This window comes from Periplaneta americana, chromosome 2 (assembly GCF_040183065.1).
Source record: "Periplaneta americana isolate PAMFEO1 chromosome 2, P.americana_PAMFEO1_priV1, whole genome shotgun sequence".
NCBI lineage: Eukaryota > Metazoa > Arthropoda > Insecta > Blattodea > Blattidae > Periplaneta > Periplaneta americana.
The window spans coordinates 26625565-26650324 of NC_091118.1; the positions used below are offsets into that span (position 1 = coordinate 26625565).

Consider the following 24760-nt stretch of genomic DNA (forward strand, 5'->3'; position numbering starts at 1 on the left):
ACAAATCGTACGCCAACAGCTGACTTGATACAATAAGGTACAACGTGTTCGGATTTCAGGATTGATATCTTCTTTTTATAAGTAATGTAAGGGTAATTAGCATTTCTCCTCGGCAATTAGCACCACATCATCATCATTAGTCTTCGCCCCCTCTTCAACATAGTACCTATACAATATCCATATATCACCTGCAAAGAATTCACTCTATTAAATTGTCTTCCTACACTTCTCCTACTTTTGCTTTAATATGTTTTGTAATTCCAGTTGGCTTCTTTCTTCCAATTATTCTGGTAGCTCTGTAACGTTCTAGCTCTAATACAGTGGACACTGTTTTATTTCACGATGGGTATTTCGAACTAGACACTACCCCTCTTGAAATTACTATATTTTTCCTGTATTTTTTTGTGTAATGAGGAAGTAACATTATGGCATCATCATCATCATCATCATCATCATCATCATCATCATCATCATCATCAATATCTACAAGGATTAGGAGAGAGAACATAGATAGACGTACGTATGCAATTAGGCGTACATCTCGTGTGCAATGTTCTGAAGACGGTCTATTCTATAGGCACGCTTAACTTTTTTGTATCACTAAAGTAAAGATATAGATGAAGGTATCCCCTTCACAGAGTGATTCAGAGGAATAATAAATATTTTAGGGTGTAGCAGTATGGACTAACCTGAGTAAAAAGTTAATATAAACATGAGTCCAATTTTCAGTGGGTGTGGACATACAGCTGTTTCAATGTTATATATATATATATATATATATATATATATATATATATATATATATATATATATATAATTCACAGGCAAACTGAAACGTAGATACTCAATATGAAATAAATCTGCCCAACAGTTAGTAGAAATCGCTGGACACGACAGACTAGTACAGTGAAACCTGTTCAAGACGGAAGTGACATGGTCCTAATATTTTTTCCGTTGTGGACAGGTTTCCGTATTATTCAGATGTTATATTAAAATGGAATATTTTATCATTCGTATACATGAAAAACAAAAATGGCATGCCTCAAACTGCAAGAAGTACAAAATATTCCGTTTAACACTATTCACATTAAATCAGCTTTCTGTCGCTTACTCCGCTGGTGAATCGTCTTGATTAAAATCTCATTTTCTGTATAAATGTTATCGTAACTCACTCATTAATCATTAAAAACAACTAAAGTTTACTAATCTGATTGAATTTAATATCTAACACTATGCTATAATACTGTAATGTATATCACTGCACATTATTAACTAATTGGACTAGAAGCCATCCATCAGAAGCCTTGAATTTGGTTTATCTAATTTCTTTCCCCGTTCAATGGCTTGCTTTGCAGAATAGATCCAGAAATTGGCGTGTTCTTTGAAAGGTCATGAAGAACCCATTCCCACAACAGTTCATTTATTTCCACATAAACAGTTGCTTTCTGGTTTCTTTTGTCACCAATATTGACCGCAAGCCACTCACTCATTATGATCTTTATTTTTTAAAGTGTCACACCTGAGTTTTCCACAACTGAACTTCAACATTATTTCATATACACTTCGTTTCTAATTTTCCTTTGACTCGATAATCTTTACTTCATCACTTAATGTTAATGCCACATTTTACGCAACCTTTTTTGTTACCTGGAAATCACTACACTTGCGCTCTTGTCTAGCTACGACAGTATACGGGTGTGAAACATTGAAAATCTTTGAAGGGACTCGTCTGCCTAGTCAACAGGGTAATAAAATTTATGATCGAAAGGCCAACACATCCTCGCACCCTCTAAAATTTTGCAAAGAAAACTTGTTTTTATCTTAGTGACTTACATATTTAGTATATTCCTTGAAATTACACGCTGTTTCAAAATACAGTTACAAAATATAGTGTGTCCAAAATATTATTTCCGTTTTGAACAGTAGCAGGCAGTTTCCATTTCCGCGTTGGACAATTTCCGTTTTATTCAGAAAAACTTACATATAATGCATACGAATTTCGCCGCGACCAATAAATTGTTCTGAAATAGACAGGATTCCGAATTATTCAGGTTCCGATTTAAACAGGTTTCACTGTACTAAAATTATTATATTTCATATGCATCATTCCCTGATAAATTGACTCGTAGTAACTGAATATGAACAAAATCCGTCCAATAGTTTAGTAGAAATCGCTGTACACAGACAGACTAGTCCTAGAATTATATTTCATGTACATCATTCCCTGATAAATTGACTCTTAGATACTGAATATGAACAAAATCCGTCCAATAGTTTAGTAGAAATCGCTGTACACAGACAGACTAGTACTAAAATTATTATATTTCATGTACATCATTCCCTGATAAATTGACTCGTAGATACTGAATATGAACAAAATCCGTCCAATAGTTTAGTAGAAATCGCTGTACACAGACAGACTAGTACTAAAATTATTATATTTCATGTACATCATTCCCTGATAAATTGACTCGTAGATACTGAATATGAACAAAATTCGTCCAATAGTTTAGTAGAAATCGCTGTACACAGACAGACTAGTACTAAAATTATTATATTTCATGTACATCATTCCCTGATAAATTGACTCGTAGATACTGAATATGAACAAAATCCGTGCAATAGTTTAGTAGAAATCGCTGTACACAGACAGACTAGTACTAAAATTATTATATTTCATGTACATCATTCCCTGATAAATTGACTCGTAGATACTGAATATGAACAAAATCCGTCCAATAGTTTAGTAGAAATCGCTGTACACAGACAGACTAGTACTAAAATTATTATATTTCATGTACATCATTCCCTGATAAATTGACTCGTAGATACTGAATATGAACAAAATCCGTCCAATAGTTTAGTAGAAATCGCTGTACACAGACAGACTAGTACTAAAATTATTATATTTCATGTACATCATTCCCTGATAAATTGACTCGTAGATACTGAATATGAACAAAATCCGTCCAATAGTTTAGTAGAAATCGCTGTACACAGACAGACTAGTACTAAAATTATTATATTTCATGTACATCATTCCCTGATAAATTGACTCGTAGATACTGAATATGAACAAAATCCGTGCAATAGTTTAGTATAAATCGCTGTACACAGACAGACTAGTACTAAAATTATTATATTTCATGTACTGTACATCATTCCCTGATAAATTGACTCTTAGATACTGAATATGAACAAAATCCGTCCAATAGTTTAGTAGAAATCGCTGTACACAGACAGACTAGTACTAAAATTATTATATTTCATGTACATCATTCCCTGATAAATTGACTCGTAGATACTGAATATGAACAAAATCCGTCCAATAGTTTAGTAGAAATCGCTGTACACAGACAGACTAGTACTAAAATTATTATATTTCATGTACATCATTCCCTGATAAATTGACTCGTAGATACTGAATATGAACAAAATCCGTCCAATAGTTTAGTAGAAATCGCTGTACAGACAGACTAGTCTTAGAATTATATTTCATGTACATCATTCCATGATAAATTGACTCTTAGATACTGAATATGAACAAAATTCGTGTAATAGTTTAGTAGGAATTGCTGTACACGGACAGAATACCCAACGCCAATTTTCGATATAAGATTTTTAAAAGATGTATTACGGCGATATCTCGATATCTGTTTTCTTCACAGCACCACAATACTCTCTCTAATGAGAAAGTAAATTCATAGAGAAAAGTCTCTCTCTCTCTTCATATTTACCTATCACGAGTCTTCTATTAGATGCGGTTTGTTTTCTTATCACGTTACAACTTGAAGTTCTGTGCGATTCCACTGCACAAGGTTTGTGTGGCAGATCAGAATCAGAGCACGATTATAATAATGGTGTCTGCCAGGAAGAACACAATGGACGTTATCGCATTGTGGAGAATATTGTGCAGCCCAGACCTGCCAGCAATTGTGAGCACTTCAGAATGCAGGGAGATTTTCTTGTTTATTGTGAAGCACAATAGTTGGAGAAAGTTACGCAAGTGTCCCCATCTGTATGAGAAGAAGCTATTACATTATGAACTAATAGCAATAAATGTGAAGACGGACGTCTTGGAAATGGAATGGGATATTTGCATTGAATTTACTTCTCGTCGGAAGACAAGAGAGAAAGGTGTAGATGGGTAGTGCAAACTGCGGTAAAGTCCCGGGGGAAAAATAAACACAATTCTTTACATTAAACGTGACAGGCAGTTCGAACGTAAGATGAAGCAAAACTCACCAACTCGCCAGCGTTCCCAGAAACCGAAAATTAAAATAATGCTGACTTTCTTCAATAATAAAAAAAGGTCTTATTCATCAGTAATTTGCTCACTTTCCTATCCAGAAACACAAAATGAATTCAATGCCTGTTTTCTTAAATAATAAAAAAGGTCTTATTCATCAATAATTTGCTCACCTTCCTTTCCAGAAACCGAAAATGAATTCAATGTTTATTTTTTTAAATACTAAGAAAGTTCTTATTCATCAATAATTTGCTCACCTTCTCTTCAAGATATCGAAAACGAATTCAATGCTTAATTTCGTCAGTAATAATAAAGGTCTAAATTCATCAATAATTTGCTCCAGAAACCGAAAATGAATTCAAGACGTATTTTCTTAAATAAGAATAAAGATCTTATTCATCAATAATTTGTTCACCTTCCTTTCCAGAAACCGAAAATGAATTCAATGCTTATTTTTTTAAATAATAAGAAAGTTCTTATTCATCAATAATTTGCTCACCTTCTCTTCAAGATATCGAAAATGAATTGAATGCTTAATTTCGTCAGTAATAATAAAGTTCTAAATTCATCAATAATTTACTCCAGAAACCGAAAATGAATTCAAGGCGTATTTTCTTAAATAATAATAAAGGTCTTATTCATCAATAATACCCTCATCTTCGTTTCTAGGAATCGAAAATGAATTCAATGTTTATTTTCTTCAATAATAATAATAATAATAATAATAATAATAATAATAATAATAATTTCATCACTTTTCTTTCCAGAAATCGAAAATGAATTCAATACTTATTTTCTTTAATAAAGGACTTATTCATCAATAATTTTCTCACCTTCCTTTCCAGAAATCGAAAATGAATTCAATGTTTATTTCCTTCAACAATAAAAAAGATCTTATTCATCAATAATTTGCTCATCATCCTTTCCAGAAACAGAAAAAGAATACAATACTTATCTTATTTTCTTCAATAATAATAAAGATCTTATTCATAAATAATTTATTCACCTTCTTTCCAGAAACCGAAAATGAATTCAATACTTATTTTCTTCAATGATAATAAATGTGCTATTCAACAGTCATTTGCTCACCTTCCTTTCCAGAAACAGAAAATGAATTCAATTCTTATTTTTTCTATAATAATAAAGATCTTATTCATCGATAATTTACTCACTTTCTTTCCAGAAATCGAAAATAAATTCAGTGCTTATTTTCTTCAATAATAAAAAACGTCTTATTCATCAATAATTTCCTCATTTTTCTTTCTAGAAACCGAAAATGAAATTATTTTCTGCAATCATAACAAAGATCTTATTCATCAATAATATTTTTACATTCCTTTCCAGAAACCGAAAATGAATTCAAGGCTTAGTATCTTCAATAAAAGTAAAGATTTTATTCATCAATAATTTGCTCATCTTCATTTCCAGAAATTGAAAATGAATTCAATGATTAATTTCTTCAATAATAATAAAGGTCTATTTCATCAATAATTTGCTCACCTTCCTTTCCAGAAACCGAAAATAAATATAATGCTTATTATCTTCAATAATAACAAAGGTCTTATTCATTAATAATTTCCTCACTTTCGTTTCCAGAAGCCGAAAACGAATAAAATGCAGATTTTTTCAATGATAATAAATGTCATTCATTAATAATTTGTCCCCCTTCGTTTCCATAAAACGAAAATGAATACGGTGCTGATTTTCTTGATGTTCAGAAAATTAATATTGATTGATTATTTCTGAGTATATTGATAATTAGCTTAAGATGTTTCTAATTGATTAGTATAAACAATTGCGTAACATGAGCTACAAGACAAAAAATAACAATAGGAACTTGACAATTTGCAGAGATAGATGGCTCTGATTGATTGAAAATAAATGGATTCTTGCACTCTATCGGCAAATTAGTACATGAGAGAAATACTCTTGATTAAAGTTTACAGAAAGCACTGTTAATTAACTTGGATTTATGGAACTAGAACACTACGAATATGTCTAGAAAGAAAATGTCAGTTCTCTGCTTCACCACCGCATCGCTGCTTGTCATCATTACATATATGATACATTTTTACATATTGCATTCGTTATCTCGCTTTCTGCCAATAGGAAACGCTGAACACGTCCATCATCCCAAACATCAAAACAGCAGACTGTCGTGTTTATCAGTGCTCACAACCAGTTTCATAGCGGAAGAATGCTCTTATCTTTTAAAATTTATCAGTGCAGCATCGTGCATGTAAAGTGAATCTAACTGTTCCATTTATTACCGCGAGGTACTTTGTTAAACGTATGAACATAAATTTAAAATATCTGAAGCTTCTGACTTCACAATATTTCATTCAAGGTTATTCCAAAATCACTTCAATATTTTCACAACGGTTACTAGTGAAATTATTTTCGTATTTTGAGTATTGGAATCTATTAACCTTTGTAAAATTTAACTGGATATAAAATTACTTATTATAGTTTTTAAATTAAATATCGTAACGAGGAAAATTTTCTATACAGCCATTACTATATTACTATGTCAATCGTCATTCTCAACAACGTAGCCGTCTTCGACTTTTTCATCGTAAGTTAATGAGTAACAGCGCAAAAATGTCACATTATAATAGACATGAAACTCTGCGAATTAATTATAATCGTAATACAACTTATTATTATTATTATTATTATTATTATTATTATTATTATTATTAGAGATATCTAATTTCCGCAAACCACAGATTCGCAAAATACGGTTTTTCAACTTATGAAAGGACAAATTTTATATTTCAAGCCCTTTCAGGCCAAAATATAGTAAATTTAAGTTCGTGAAATAATAAGAAATTTTGTGTATACGTGAAATTTTTGTTTTAGCAAGAATTTATTCGAAATCAGTATTTTTTCAAGATAACCTTTTATATTCTTTTACGAAATTTTAATTTAAAGTGCCGACAATATTATAAACTGTATAGTTTAAATAGTAGGCCTACAGTATATTATGAAACAAGTTTATAATGTACTTTATGCTCGACCATGCCGAAATGTAGTAATTATACACCTGGTAGCAGTACTTTAATGCATGTCATTAAAGTACACCTATTCATTAAAGTTCAGGTTTTCGATTATTCTCGGATATGCAATCGAAAGATAACGAGGGAAACGTCACGGAGGCTGGAAATCCAATACTGTCGCACAAAGTTATGTTCTGTTACTACAATAATTAGCGTTAATTGTAAATAATATTCAAATAAATTCAATTTGTCATCTCGTTTTTCAATTCTAAATCAATTTCCAGGTTATACCAAAATTAGTTCATGTTATTCTCTACATCAAAGCCAACGACATTATTGTTCCTCGGAAAAAATCAATACTTTCGCGTCTGCGCACATCTCACACGAGCTATGCACAAGATCGCTTCCGATCTTGAGTCAGATACAAATAAAATGAATACGTCTGAATAATTTCAAGTTAGAAATATGGTCGAGCATAAAAAGTCGTATGAAACTTTCCTATAATGGTAATTAAGACGCTCGTATGAAAATGATGAAACTCGCTTGCGCTCGTTTCATAAACAAACATACTTGCGTCTTAATTACTATCATTATAGGCTCGTTACATAATGTACTATTATGGTATGAGTCAATATTTAGTAAACGGGCGAAACGAGTTTCCTAATTTTCACGAATGCAGTAATTTTACTGTTAACATTATAAACCTGTTTCATACGTTATTTTTTGTACGACAGCATTATAAAACAATTAATAAAGAAATGACATCAGATTTGTAATGATGAGTAGTTTGTTATTGTCTATGAAGAAAGAGGTTGCTATGACAACAATGATGTATTAAATATTATAGGACGGCAAATCGTTCATATAATTTTTTACAAAAAAAAAAAAAAAGTCGCCCTAAATAAGGTTCGAATAGATCGGCCTACTAATCAATTCATAAAGAATAATCATGAAAACCAACTGTGTGACAATTTGAAAGGAAAAAGAAAACATTAAGATAAATGATACGAAAACATAGGAAATCATTTACAATAAAAGTTTGTTGGGTACAAATGATTACTAATTATAGCTAAGGATGATTTTAACACATGAGATCCTATGGCATCAATCGTTGCATCAGAAATTTTAAATTGTTTAAGTTGATTTAAAGTTTCTCGTGGGATCGTGCCACGGGCACCGAACATGAGTCCAAAAACTATCCAATGTGTGATGTGGTATTGTGCTCCGAGATGCTGACAACAAGGCTCATATATGACTTAACTTAACTTTATGGCACAAGTTATGCCGTCATACTAGAAGTCATGACGTTTTAGTTGCCATGGTAATATCTTACGGCACTAGTACAATACTTTTTGTTAAATTTTAACTGCTTGTATACTTTGTGACCTGGTAGAGTGTAAGAGAAGGCCCTATGGCCTTAACTCTGCCAGTATAAATAAAGAATTATTACAATACTGTGCCATATTATGCACGATTTTCACTAACATAAAGACTGTTTATAATGCTGAAATACAAAAAAAAAAAAAAAAAAAAAAAAAAAAAGTCTGTACCTATTTCGTGATCATTTGGCATATAACTTAGGTTTTATTAACATTTCTTTATAACTTATCGCGAGCTACGGTACTCAACAGTTTAACAAATCATTTTGTATGACGTCTGTTACATGTAAGTTGTATCCGTTACTGACAAAATTTATTGACAGTTGAAGGCGGCACAGCGCTGTATCTCACACATTTTTGTCCCTTACATTTTCTGTCGAATGTTCATTCAGCATACACGTATTTTCCCAACGAGTTATTGCTCGTTGTATTTTCCTCAAAAGGGCACGCCACTCGAGTCCATTGCTGCCATCCAGCGGTAAAAATGTGTAGTATCTTAACATACTACCACGCGCTCTACATGCAAGATGTTGACTTTCTCTGTCAGGGACCAGCTTTGGGTGACCCCACTGTAGTCGTCCGTCTGATGAATATGAATGCGTCCGTCAGCATCTCTGTGGACCAACCAATCCGGTCTCAACTCGCTTTGTTGCGTTTGTTTAAGCGGCTCGGAGTCGTTAGTGGCTCCATGCCAGGCTTGCCACCTGTGAGAACCGTAATTACCTGCACACAATTACACTCACAGCGCCCCCGTTCTCATATTACACCGCACAGGGTGTGTCCCAAAGCTCTTCACTGTATCGCAATCCGATATTGAAGTGTCAAGGGCCATACCGCCAGGAAACTCTGTACAAAACACGAAGCTTTGTTTACATGAACTGCCGCAGGCAGTTACAAGTTGTTCAGCAGGGTTCAGAGTTTGACCCCCGATAAATCATACAACGAAATAATCATTCTCATCTCCTTCTTCTTTCCACATTTCAGATGTTGTAACTTGTCATGGTCTACAAAAATTTCTTTGTCTTGATGGTTGGTTATAGAAAGTTTGCAAAAAATTCTTGAACATAAAATAATTGTTAGAATCACCAACTTTCCCGTATTTCTCGGGAATTTTCTGTATTCGTTTTAACTATAGCAGAAAGCAATGGTGGATTATTTAAAAAAGATGTAGGTCAAGCTTTGTGCCATTAATGATGAAGTCACATGTCAATTCTATTTATCATACCAATGAAGTAGTTAAGTAAACTTATCCCACTGCTGATCCGGAGCTGTTGTCGGGCGTGGGTTCGATTCCAGCCTGGTTGATTATGTCGTTGAGAGTTATCCGAGATTTTCCCAACTGTAAGTCGAATATCAGGTAATCACTTGATAAATCCTCGATATCTCACAAAATACTATTTCGCTATCACCAGTTCCATCAACGCTAAATAATATATTAGTTGATACTACTTCGTTAAATTTAACAAGCGTTTCTTTCCCCATAGTTCTGCAGTTTTTACTAACTTTCTAAATACAGTCCTATGTTGTGTAGGTCTATGGGATCATCCTTATAAAATCTTGTATCAATTTGTAAACTAGTACATGGTTAAAATTACCTATTTGTTTACATATTATATATACACACTTTTACAAATTATTTTGATACACCCTGTATATACACACACTTTTACAAAGTATTTTGATACAGCCTGTATATTCTTATTGTTGATTGTAAGATAGGAGACCTCTTCAAAGACAAAGTCCTTTCCTATTTTATCTTATATTAACTAATTTCAAATAAAATATATATTTTTTGACCATTATGTACATATATAGACACAAAATTGTTACTGTAAAAGCATATTTTAGATCACAGAAAATAATTTCGTTTATTTAATATTAATATATTATAAAATGGACCTGAAGATTATTACTGTTAGTCGAAAACTTTTATCTATTTAAATATAAAAACATAGAGTATGACTATTATTTATGCCATATATGTTCTATGATAAGTTAAAGAATTAACCGTCCCAACCATACTACTTATGTCACTATCAGAGTGTTGGAGAACAGCGCTTAGAACCGGTTTATATTCGACCGGTTGCAGATCAGCCGGCCAGGTTTGACATTCGTTCGGATATCCGGCCTTGAAGCGGTTGCACCTGGCTAGACAGAACCACAGATATAGAGGACAGAATACCAAGCGCATTTCACCATACAGGAACTCTGATAACATTTTGTAATTACACAAATGGCGTAATTGAAGGAACTCTACTTTTCCTAATTAAAAAACGTGTTAGTTGAAATAGGATTATAGCTAATTGATTGGACACTTTGGTACATTTATCTTCATAACTACTATATAAATCAACTAATGGACACCGGTAACAACAAAGGAAATAAGCGTAATGCATAGATGAAATCTGACGTGTAAACAAATACAAGAATAAAATAAATACAATTACTTACAAAATAGAAGAGCAGATATGTACACACTTACTATTGTAACTTTAAACTCAAAATACACAGGCTGCCTCTGAAAGAGTAATTGTTAATACAGCCTATGTCTTTTAATTATTCTAAGTGGATGTATTATTATTTCTCTAATAAATCGTTTTTAGGGAGATACAAAGTTATTAACAAAAACAAAAGCACTATTAAGTCTAATGATTGTAGCTTCATGATGCGTGCTGTTGCATTATCTGGATTTCCGAATGAATGAATGAATGAATGAATGAATGAATGAATGAATGAATGAATGAATGAATGAATGAATGAATGAATGAATGAATGAATGAATGAATGAATGAATGAATGAATGAATGGGAAGAGAGAAGGAAATATCAATTGAAAGGTACACGATGATAATCGCTTCCTCGCAACGATTTTTGGAACTTCTGGATGGCTCAATATTATCTGTCTTTCATGATCCAGAGCCGTCCAACCGAGTGAGACTCGGACATTCGTTAAACCGAACACTGGACTATACCGCGAGACAGAAGAGCTTCGCATACTGTCTATAGCGCCAATGTTCAGTAGCAATGTGTCTTTTCTATCTTTCGTAACCGGTTATGCACGACTCTAGTCACTATGCAGGTTTCAAAGAAAACTTCTAGGCCTGACCGGTATTCGAACCCTGACTACTTGGTAATGTGGATTAAAGTATAAAACCGGAAAGATATGTACGTCTTACAAGGGGTTGATCAAATTAAGAAACAACTTAAATGTTCACCAGAGATGCGAACAGTACTGTTCCAGTTTCCAGAGACCTGAGCAGGAGGAATTCACTACAAAAGAGGGTGAAGAAAAGGAAGAAGATTTAAAATGATTAACATGCTTAAACACAGGAGCCACAAATCAATGTTCACGATTTCCCGGCACAGGAAACATTTCACTAGCCACGAAATAGGAAAATAATATCAACGCCACGTGAAATGTAACTCTGGTACTTAAAATAGCTTTGTTAATGCTCCGCGCTTAAGTTTATGTGCCGAGACATTTAAGAACGTTTTATAGCTTTCCCGCTAAAAGGAGGAACTCACTTCCCGGTTTCGCCTTACGAGTGTTTAATAAATGATCACGGAAAATGCAATCGCAATGACAGCTCCATTTTAGAGTCATGTCAACAGTTCTTATCATCTGTTATGACTTGATGTCTTCTGAATTTCTAAGAAGTTCAATTTGGACAAGAAAATTTAGGGTCTTCCACCCGTCTATTATACCAAAAGTCGTAGAAAGTTAAAAAGAAGAGGTCTGTCACACTGAAGTCATAGATTTATTTGGAAATGTCTTTTTGGTGAAAGTACAGTAGTTTTATGCCCTGGTTTTCTCTTTATAAGCTGTGGTTTTGCCAAAAAATAGAAAAATGTCCACAAAGTTTATACATACTTTCTCTTCATATGACTACTATTTTCTTATTGGAAGCTAAACAATGATATCACGAGATGTCGTATGATATCCATAGCAAATACCTTGCTATAATAATACCGGACAGCTGTATACTAGCAGCATTGACGTGAGTGCGAAATTACAGTCACTCTATGCGAAATGTCGAGGAACTGACATCTACCGGAGAGGTGTGGTATTACGATCACAAATACAAATACGTATTAACACAGCGAGAATCGGACTATTGTTTAAAATGTGAGGTACTAATGCCAAATAATATATGAGACACTTAAGAAATGTTGAATTGTTACAAGCTCGCTGTAACGTATCTGCAGCGAAACTAGCCACAGAAATCGTGTTTCAAATCATCTAAATCACTAGGGGAAGTAAACATTGTGTTTCACAAACCCCCAAAGAAACAAACGCAGTGTGAAATCGGGGCTCCTTGGTGGCCACCGTGCGAGAGCGCAGTTGTCGTCTGTTGCACGGCCAATCCAGCGCTGCGGAATTTTTTTTCTAGATCATTTATAACACCTTGGTGCCAGTCACCCTGTTGGAAGATGAAGTTCCCCCCTTCCCTATGCATTTGAGGCAATTCCTCAGAGTGCAAAGTACATGTCAATAGCACAGATAGCCATCTTAGCTATTAACTTATGCTTGCACCAGCGCAACAACCAACACAGTAATACCAACAGTGTGTCTTATCGAAACTTCTACAGTTCCTCAAGATGCTTGTCGATATCAGACACAGTTTTTGTTTTATAAACATTGAAAATGTTTATTTCTTTTGTACTAACCCGGTATTCTTTGCAGCTTATTTCCAAAGAATTCCTAGTTTATACTTTATAGTACGTAAAAATATTTAAGGTTTGTAACAAACACGATGTACAATTCATACAATTCAATTTTTAGTCCGGTCTAACTTAATAGTCAGTTAAGCAGCATTTATAAAACCGACCCTAAGTGATATTTAAGAGAGTAGTCTGAATTCTGCTGGGATGGTAATTACATTGCATAAAAAATCTCGCATGTGTTTTATCTGCATATTTTAAACTCGCGCTAATGAAGGTGGAATAGACAGTTCCGTCAGAAAAACGCTAACACCAAGCTGACTCACGCTCTGTATTGATTGTCCTGCGCCCTGCCATAATGAATTAATTAGGCTAAACAACAAAACGACGAATTGGACGGTACTCGTGGAGTTCTCCATCGTCACCAAGGTGATGGCCACACCCTTTGCTTACTAATATAATTTATTTTTATATTTGGATTTTTATGTACTAGTCGTTAACTGAAGGATATTACTGGAGAATCTTTTAAGTGTATTGTAAATATTAGTAATTTAAATATGTAACTGTTTTATTAATTAAGGCTGATTGAGTGGAAGAGAAGGCCTTATAGCCTTAACTCTGCCAGCGAAAATAAAACATTCTAATCTATTCTAAAACATTATATTTATTTATCACGACTTTTACTGACTATCTCTGTGGTCTGATAGTCAACATGCTGACTTCCAGATATGAAGGTCCCGGGTTCGATTCCCCAGCTCGACTCTCAGGAATTTTTCCTTGAAGAAAAAAGTTCTCTGGGTGTCTACAGTCTGAAAATTTGTGTGATTGTGAGTGTGCCGGGTTAACTAACCACTCTTCAAATAAAATGCAATATATCAGGACTGTCGATGGGCAGAAGCCAGAACACAAGTTGACAAGTAACGCCATCAATGAGCACAACCAGAAAGCATTAAGAGATGCTATAAAGTTAACCATGCACTTCAAAAATTACTTTATGCTCGACCATGCCGAAATGTAGTAATTATACACCTGGTAGCAGTCCTTTAATGGATATCGTTAAAGTACACCTATTCATTAAAGTTCAGTTTTTGATTATTCTCGGATATGCAATCGAAAGACAACTAGCAAAACGTCACGCAGGCTGGAAATCCAATACTGTCGCAGAAGGTTATGTTCTGTTACTATAATAATTAGCGTTAATTGTAAATAATATTCAAATAAATTCAATTTGTCATCTCGTTTTTCAATGTCGAATTCAATTTCAAGGTTATATCAAGTTTAACGTTTATCTTTCTCTCTAGATTATATCAAGGTCGTCGACATTCGTTGCCCGGAAGAAATCAATACTTTCGCGTCTGCGCACATCTCACAATTTACGAGATTGCACAAGGTCAGTTCGCTCCCCAGTCACATAAGAATAACATGAATACTTATGAATAATTTCAAGTTAGAAATTTGGTCGAGCATAAAAAGTCGTATGAAACTTACCTGTAATGGTAATTAAGACGCTCGTATGAAAATTATGAAACTCGCTTACGCTCGTTTCATAAACATCCTCGCGTCTTAATTACTATCATTACAGGGTCGTTGCATAATGTACTATTTTACGAAAAATAATAAATGATAAGACGGTACAATTTCTATGAAAGAGTAAATACTCATATTTATGAATATCATTAGCTGTAACTTACTCTTTTTTTCCTGTTTAGCTCTCCAGTTTTACCGACATAAAAACTATGCGGTGTAAGGAATGAGGGTATTTTCTGAGAATTGACACTAGACACGACGCAGAACCGCCTCAGAGACATCACAGGACAATCAAAATCATAAAAGCATTATAACAGTTTTAAATACAGTTTCTGATACACACTATACAGAGTTGGTGACTGGGTAGAGTCGATTTTAGTAGGCTGTGTAAAGTGAACTCAACAACTGAAGAGTATCATATTGTTACGAATTCATGTTCTGTGTTATGCAATTTTATAAACCATGGCATATTTTTCAGTAAATCAACGGAAATTTTCTGTGGAGAAGTTTTTTTAACCGCGAACATTGTGCAAACACAAAGAAATTTCATAATTGAATACGAGAGAAGATAATGATGAAAAGTAGTATAAAAAGAAAAAAAATGAGAGAAGAAAAGCGAGGAGATTACAATGAAAACAGAAACAAGAATACTAAACGAAACAGAAGTGTTATAGAATGTTTCTCGACGCTGGGTGTGTGATCTCCGTGGAGGAGTGCGTATATTAAAACTTCTGTGACCCCGAGTCGGTTTTAATTAGCAGAGCCCCTCGAATGTGAATCGCCTGTCGACCGATCTAGTTTGGAGGTTAAGTGCCTTGTGGGCGTGCGGGAAATGGGAGGATGGACGGTGCACAAATTCGCCCAGTGGCGACACTATTTGCATCCATCATTTCCAGACGTCCAGGAGACCCCATTTTCCAGCAGCCATGTCGGCACCTGCAACACCGTGACGGGTTATTCTCTATTGAAAAGATAATGGTGTAAGTGAGATTGTTTTAATTGGTTATTTAATGACGATTTATCAACTACTAGATTATGTCCACACTTGTGGAGTAACGGTTAACGCGTCTGGCTGCGAAACCAGGTGGCCCGGGTTCCAATTCCGGTCGGGCAAGTTACCTAGTTGAGGTTTTTATCCGGGGTTTTCCCTCAACCCAATACGAGCAAATGCTGGGTAACTTTCGGTGCTGGACCCCGGACTCATTTCACCTCCATTATCACCTTCATTTCATTAGACGCTAAATGACCTAGATGTTGATAAAGCGTCGTAAAATAACCAAATAAAATAAAAACAGTGTTACATGAATTTCACTGAATAGCTATGTAGTTTTATTCGAACAACAGACGACAGAGTCTTCTCGAACCCTCCTGCACTGCGAAATGACACAATTCATTTCAATGTGCAGATTTACACCAGCCATCTCCTCCTCGTCCGTCCCGTGATCACTTGATCACATTTACGTCCCCCTCGCGTATGTGGTACCTAAGAGGTTACGTCCATTTTCGGTTTTCCCCTTCAAAATTTTCTAGAGCTCCTTCAGTGGAGCAGCGTAACCCGGAGTGAGACTAGTGGCCAACAGGCTTGGAGCTCACATATTTAGTTTCGTACAGCCCCCAACCCCTTGCAAGGACGCGTTTGCGTACCTTTTAAATTTGTCCTCCCAATTCTCCTCTTTCGATTTTTCGATTTTTTTCGATCAACCCAATATGGGCAAATGCTAGGTAACTATCGGTGCTGGACCTCGGACTCATTTCACCGGCATTATCACATTCATCTCATTCAGACGCTAAATAACCTGAGATGTTGATACAGCGTCGTAAAATAACCTACTAAAAATAAAAAAATATTTAAAAAAAACTACTAGGTTTTATAGCGTCGATGGAATTGGGGATAGTGACATAGTATTTAGCGAAATGACGCGAGAATATTCCATGTGATAATATGACATTCCGCATTAAAGTTGTGGAAAACCTCGAAAAAAGCTAACTAGGTAATCAGCTCACGTGAGAATCGAACTGAAGCCCTTCGGATCAGCAGGCAAGAGGGAATAAAATATACAGGGTGAACCGTAAGTAATATCATTAATTTTAGGATATTATTCCTTCAGATATTTCAAACAAAAAAGTTTAATACAATTTTGCCCGTGTTTGCTTTCTGTCCGAGATAAAAACTGTTTTACTAGGGCATTCGAAAAGTAATGGCAACACAGTTACTGTTTCACACTAAATTTATTCAGGTTACCTTTGAAATTACAAATACAGTCTCTAGCCAAATCAACAAGACGTTGCCAAATTATTGGAAGACGTGGACTCCATCTGCAGCAGCATTTCTGCATAGCTCTTTCACTGATCAATATAAAGCTCTCCGGAAGTAAACTGTTGATTCAAAGCGAATGCCATGCTTCCACCCAACTTCCAATAGTTCAACATGGTAGGACTTCTTTCTCATAGGCTTCTTTTAATGTCCTAAAGCACTAAGTTGCACGTTTTTCTCTTGCAACTTGGATTTTTATGAAGCACCTTTGTTCGTATCTTGAGGGCTGTATTGTTTACTACAAATCAGAAACAGCCACTGTACAGTATTTACAAAATATGGCTACTTCGAGACTTTCAATATAGCTAATTTATGAAACAATCGCTGCTGTATTACGTAGTACAAGATTTCAATGGTCACCACTAGGAGCACTAATTTACAGCATTGTTGCCATTACTTATCAAATGCCTTCGTATATGAAACATTACATAGCGTGTTTTGGGAAAGCCATTGATTTAATTCCCAGTATGCTTAGTCAGTTTAAGAAAGCAGTGCATTATGGTAATGGATGATGGAAATAATTTGAGTTTTGTCCTTTAAATGTGCAGAAATTTTATCCGAACAAATGTACTTACTTACTGGCTTTTAAGGAACCCGGAGGTTCATTGCCGCCCTCACATAAGCCCGCCATTGGTCCCTATCCTCAGCAAGATTAATCCGTTCTCTATCATCATATCCCACCTCCCTCAAATCCATTTTAATATTATCTTCCCATCTACGTCTCGGCCTCCCTAAAGGTCTTTTTCCCTTCGGCCACCCAACTAACACCCTATATGCATTTATGGATTCGCCCATACGTGCTACATGCCCTGCCCATCTCAAACGTCTGGATTTAATGTTCCTAATTATGTCAGGTGAAGAATACAATGCGTGCAGTTCTGTGTTGTGTAACCTTCTCCATTCTCCTGTAACTTCATCCCTCTTAGCCCCAAATATTTTCCTAAGCACCTTATTCTCAAACACCCTTAACCTATGTTCCTCTCTCAAAGTGAGAGTCCAAGTTTCACAGCCATACAGAACAACCGGTAATATAACTGTTTTATAAATTCTAACTTTCAGATTTTTTGACAGCAGACTAGATGATAAAAGCTTCTGAACCGAATAATAACACGCATTTCCCATATTTATTCTGTGTTTAATTTTCCCCCTAGTATCATTTATATTTGTTACTGTTGCTCCAAGATATTTGAACTTCTCCACCTCTTCAAAAGATAAATGTCCAATTTTTATATTTCCATTTCGTACAATATTCTCGTCACGAGACATAATCATATACTTTGTCTTTTCGGGATTTACTTCCAAACCTATCTCTTTACTTGCTTCCAGTAAAATTCCCGTGTTTTCCCTAATCGTTTGTGGATTTTCTCCTAACATTTTCATGTCATCCGCATAGACAAGCAGCTGGTAACCCGTTCAATTCCAAACCCTCTCTGTTATCCTGAACTTTCCTAATGGCATATTCTAGAGCAAAGTTAAAAAGTAAAGGTGACAGTGTATCTCCTTGCTTTAGCCCGCAGTGAATTGGAAACGCATCTGACAGAAACTGACCCATACGATCTCTGCTGTACGTTTCACTGAGACACAAATGTAACATTTTAAAGTTAATTTTCAAAACGAAAAATAAATCACGTTATAATGTTTCGGTTCCATACGCTAAGCTCTGTCGGATGACCATACTGCCTACACGTTACCCCTGTATTGACTGGATAATTGTTCACCTCTGCTGAGGTCAGCAGTCGGCTGGTTTTCCCTGACCTTCTATGTACTATTGCGTCAAGGATTTAATATACTGTATAAAGAAATATCATCTAGCAACTCCATGATCATTTATGAAGATCCTGCGTGACCCGCTAGATTATGCAAGCTTCACGAAGCTTCATTACGATGAGTCACATCGCTGGAAACTCACAGCAGAAAGGGCGACAGTTACTCTTAGGGGATTATTCCTGTTTTAAGCAAATAGTGACGCGTGTTTATTTGCTCCTGCAGGTATCACCACATATGAAATATTAATAGCGCCGGCCACTGCATTTGCAACGGCAAACAGGAAGACGCGCGGTTTTAACGCTGCATAAAGTCACAGAAACACAGCATTTCAAACATATGAAATGGTAGAAAAATAAGTGCATACACGGTATGCGCCAAAACAAACAACACTGAAATTATCGCTCAGCTGTTGTCCACGTTTCCCTAGCAACCAAGTATTTACAGTATTTACTGCATATTATAACAGTTTGACAAATGTGAATTCAGTGTTGTGTTGATTTCTGTAATTACTACAACTAGGTGATTCTCAATCAGATTATTTAACGTTGTTTTAGGGTTATTATTTTTAAGCATTGTTAGCTTGTAATATTTGGGGCTAAGAGGGATGAAGTTAGAGGAGAATGGAGAAAGTTACACAACGCAGAGCTGCACGCATTGTATTCTTCACCTGACATAATTAGGAACATAAAATCCAGAGATGGGCAGGACATGTAGCACGTATGGGCGAATCCAGAAATGCATATAGAGTGTTAGTTGGGAGGCCGGAGGGAAAAAGACCTTTGGGGAGGCCGAGACGTAGGTGGGAAGATAATATTAAAATGGATTTGAGGGAGGTGGGATATGAAGATAGAGACTGGATTAATCTTGCTCAGGGCGGGCTTATGTGAGGGCGCCAATGAACCTCCGGTTTCCTTAAAAGCCAGTAAGTAAGTAAGCTTGTAATGTTTTTGTTAATGCTACAGTTGTATAGAGCTTTGTGATGTGAAAAAAAGTGCTCAGCAAAAAATGCTCTATACTAAAAAAAGTAGTAAAAAATTAGGAAATCGGTGAAATAATACGGCTATAATGGAGCAACAGTGGAAAGACAAAGTCCACACCTGTGGAGTAACGGTTAGCGCGTCTAACCGCGAAACCAGGTGGACCGGGTACGATTCCCGGTCGGGACAAGTTACCTGGTTGAGGTTTTTTCCGGGGTTTTTCCTCAACCCAATATGAGCAAATGTTGGGTAACTTTCGGTGTTGGACCCCGGACTCATTTCACCGGCATTATCACCTTCATCTCATTCAGACGCTAAATAGCCTAAGCTGTTGATAAAGCGTCGTCAAATAACCTACTAAAAAGAAGACAAAAGCAAGCGGAACTGAACTATAGGAACATCATTTTATTTTTACTAACATTTATTATATTAACCTGGCTATACCTTTCGATTAACAGTTGAGAATCGGAAACACCGTTTGCTACCCCCCCCCCCTCCTTTCCACGACTGGAGTTCGATGATACTGGAGTAAAATACAAACAAATCACTCTAGGTATTAGGTATAGGAGGGAAGAAAAGTAGTTCATCCATTTACGTAAACTAGGAAATATCGCGATTTTGAGTTTGATAGTTTTCATTAGGTTTTTATTTAATCAAAATACAGTACAGTATTAACAATAAGTGTTCTTCACGAACTGAGCTATCCATTCGGACGTATTCATTATGCAGTGTATATTATACTGTCTACAGCACATTAGCATACACTATAGAGAATGAAATTAAATTGAAAAATAATCATAATATGGATATTTAAACACATTTTTGAAAATGGTGGCCGTTCATTTTGATACAGGCTTCAGTTTCTTTTTGTGCATATTATCGCACTATAGACTACTGTACCTAATTCCAATTACCAGTTTCGTCCTTCGTACTAGTAACTCATGTTGAAATAATTCTGTACCTACTCTATAAAAGAGTACCTTACGTACTGTAAATTCAATCTTCATTTCTGCCCGATCCGAAAAGATTAAAATTACTCAGACATGCTATCTACTGTCCGTCCAAGTGGTTTTGTCGCAGGGCTCTTTTATTTAAGTTATTTTATACAGTTGTATAATATTACGTAGACGTCCAATTCCTAACAGAAATTAATGTTTTCATAAAAGGCTAAGATAGCCCAGCTACTATCCTGTATAGGGGGGGGGGGCGAGCAGATGCGGGTGGGGGAAACCGGGATGCGACGTAGGCAAACGGACGACAGTACCCGTGGGTAAATATGATTCAATATTGAAAGCTCTTTCGTCACTGGAAAACGCGAACATATTTCTGGAACGTACTATACTCACTAATTCAGTAGTGTTTACTGTGACCGTAAGGCGACTTTTACTGCATACGCGGCCTTGATTCTATGTAGAGAACGATTGGAAGTTTACTAGTATAGGGGGGAGGATGGGAGTGAAGTACATTCAAAACTTAGGTACAATAAAAATTGAAATAAGAATAAAATGATGTCCCTGTACTTGTAGAAAATCTTCGCAAAAAAAAAAAAAAAAAAAAACTACAGAGAAGGTATTTATCGTCGAGCATTATTTCCGGTCAGTTTCAACATAATTCTTTCTTCACCCACTCTTTCCAGCACAGCTTCATTTCTTATTCTGTCTGTTCATTTCATACGCATCATTCTTCTACATATTCCACATTTCAAATGCTTCTAGTCGCTTCTCTTCACTTCGCTGTAATGTCCATGTTTCTGCACCGTGCAATGCTACACTCCACACAAAGCACTTTACTAATAAAAATTGTTTATTTATACTGGCACAGTTAAGGCCATAGGGCCTTCTCTTACACTCTACCAGGTCACAAAGTATACAAGCAGTTAAAATTTAACAAAAAGTTAAAGAACAGAATACTAACATATTACAAAAAAATAATAAGAATAATAATAGCATAATAAAATCGACACTAAACAACATGAAAATAATACCATAATATAAAAAAGAAAGTAAAATACATTGGAATATAGTGAAAGCAACTCATTTAGTACAAATGGTTAATATGGAAAAACGTAAGGAAGAATATATCAAAATGGAATGTAATAAAATAATAATAAAAAAAGAAAAGAAATACGAAAATTAAATAAAATTCACGATAAAAAGGCTATGATAATAAATTCATCGGCTGATAAAGAGAACAAAAAGGGGAAAGAAGGAAAAAGAAATATATAGCCTATATTTTTACAAAACTATGGCAGAGAAAAGGGCTTATAACTGAAAGGAATCTAATTCAAAAAGTGCAATTTACTAGTCTCTTTCTTAATTCTTTTTCTAGAGATCCGCAGAAGATGCTCCTCATTCTATTAAAAATTCTTCTTATATTCCCCTTGTTTTCCTTTTATTAATTTCAACAGTTGCTTATCAAGAAAGTGAGCTTCCATTTGTACTAAATGAACTACATAATGCCAACGGTTCTACTGCCTCTTTGAATTAAATTTTCCCCGTCTAAAATTATTCTTCTTCAGGCCTGAATCGATCATACATAGCTCTAAGTACAATAACCCTTAAGCCTCCTCGAACGAAAGCTAGCTTCTTGGTTGAAATAACATGACACACATTTCCCAATAAGGTTGTCATTGATCGAGGTGCTTTCTGTTTTGTTTACGTACCCTTATCGATTCTGAGCCAGGCGGTCGCCAGGGAGTGAATGGCGAAGCTTCTCTATTTGATTAAACTTATAATTACGTTAGGTGTCTAGCTCACTTGAGACGAACCAGCCGTCCTGGGACAACAATTTTGCTTTATATCTATTTACCTAAACAGTTACACCGTACGTCTTTCTCGATGTTAGCTTATGAAGTTTTCTAGAGAGAAATTTCAACTTCGCATAAAGATAACAAAGGGGTGTGAAAATATCATCCAGACGACTTTTTATAAACGTTGAGTAACATACTAGAAATTAAACCCTGATCATTTTTTAAGTTGTCTCATTTTTTATCTACTCCAAATAACCTTACTTACTTACAAATGGCTTTCAGAGAACACAGAGGATCAGTGCTGCCCTCAAATAAGAGCTCCATCGGTCCCTATTCTGAGCATTCTCTACCATCATATCCCACCTCTCTCAAATCCATTTTAATGTTATCCTCCCAACTACGTTTCGGCCTTGCCAAAGGTCTTTTTCCCTCAGGTGTCCAAACTAATACTCTACATGTATTTCTGGATTCGTCCATACGTGTTACATGCCCTGTCTATCTCAAACGTCTGAATTTAATGTTCCTAATTATGTCAGGTGAAGAATATAATGCGTCCATACATTATTTCAATGTACCGAAGTACATATGATATTTTCATGCAGGTATTCTGCGTCATCATACGATGAAAGAGTAATGGAACGGAGAAAAATTCTCTCCGCGCCGGTGTGGCTTAGTGGATAAAGCATCAGCACGTAGAGCTGAAAACCCGGGTTCAAATCCCGGCGCCGGTGAGAATTTTTCTCCGTTCCATTACTCTTTCATCGTATGATGACGCAGAATATCTGCATGGAAATATCATATGTACTTCGGTACATTGAAATAATATATGATATGCGTAAATCACGAAGTGATTTAAGACGGCGCTTATTCCGTCGGATCCCGGCCAACTAGTCACTCATAATGAGTGCACCTCAGCACATGTGTGGACTTCGGTCCTATGTTCATAGACATCTATGACGTAGTGCAGAGGGCGGCCACTAGAGGGAACCCAAGAGTTGGAACTCAATCAGAGACAATTCTGTCCGACGCCGGGGATGTATCCGGTGTGGCTTAGTGGATAAAGCATCAGCACGTAGAGCTGAAAACCCGGGTTCAAATCCCGGCGCCGGAGAGAATTTTTCTCCGTTCCATTACTCTTTCATTGTATAATGCGTCCAGTTCTGCGTTGTGCAACTTTCTCCATTCTTCTGTAACTTCATCCCTCTTAACCCCCACAATTTTCCTAAGAACTTTATTTTCAATAACCTTAATCTCTGTTCCTCTCTAAAACTGAGAGTCCAAGTTTCACAACAATACAGAACAACCGGTAATATAACTGTTTTATAAATTCTAACTTTCAGCATTTTTAAGAATGGACTGGATAACAAAAGCTTTTCAACAGAATAAAAGCAGATATTTTTCATATTTTTTTAATAACTGCCTCCCATTGGAGGTAGCCCTGAAGGACTCAGTATACTCTCCTATATGAATTTTACAATAGTAAATGTTTATATAAATTTTGTAGAAGAAAATTAAAATAAACATATATGAATTATAAAGTGAAGAAAAAAAAATTAAACAGAGTGAATATGATGACTCAGAATTTGGCAAGAGCGTTTCAAAACTGAAGTTATGATGTCAGTAGTAAGTGTCTGTGGTAGTTCAAAAGTCTTCCTGAAGCTATCAAAGAACTTGGGAATCACACCACGTCCTCCGATCAGAAAACCAATCACCTCAATGTCTTCAAGCTGGTATTTTGCTTTGAAGTAATCAACTGTTGGCAGATAAATGTTGATCTTTTCTTTATTGACATCCTCCGGCTGACTACTCCCCGTTTCAATCCTTATGGTAGGATCAATTATATATCCTTTCTTGGTAGTCTGGGAATACGCTATGATGTCAATACGTCTAGAGGAGCCATTAGTAGCAAGGCAAAAAACTTCCTCTTCTACTGTCCAAGACTTTTTTCTTAAAGCAGTTGCAATTAAGGATCGAACATGATGGTGTCTGGCATTTCGGAGGAGTAAACCTCTGTTACACTGACCTTGGAGGTGGGCGTTTAATATCATATGTTTATTCTACGTTTAATATCCTCCCGAGTGTCATTTATATTTGTTACTGTTGCTCCAAGGCATTTGAATTTTCCACCTTTTCAAAGG

General features: G+C 35.5%; 1 protein-coding gene across 1 annotated transcript in view; it reads left to right on the plus strand.

Annotated features, from left to right (window-relative positions):
• Positions 1–24760, plus strand: part of LOC138695252 (dual specificity protein phosphatase 22-like) — a 196287-nt gene that overhangs the window by 52730 nt on the left and 118797 nt on the right. The gene's annotated exons all lie outside the window — the stretch shown is intronic.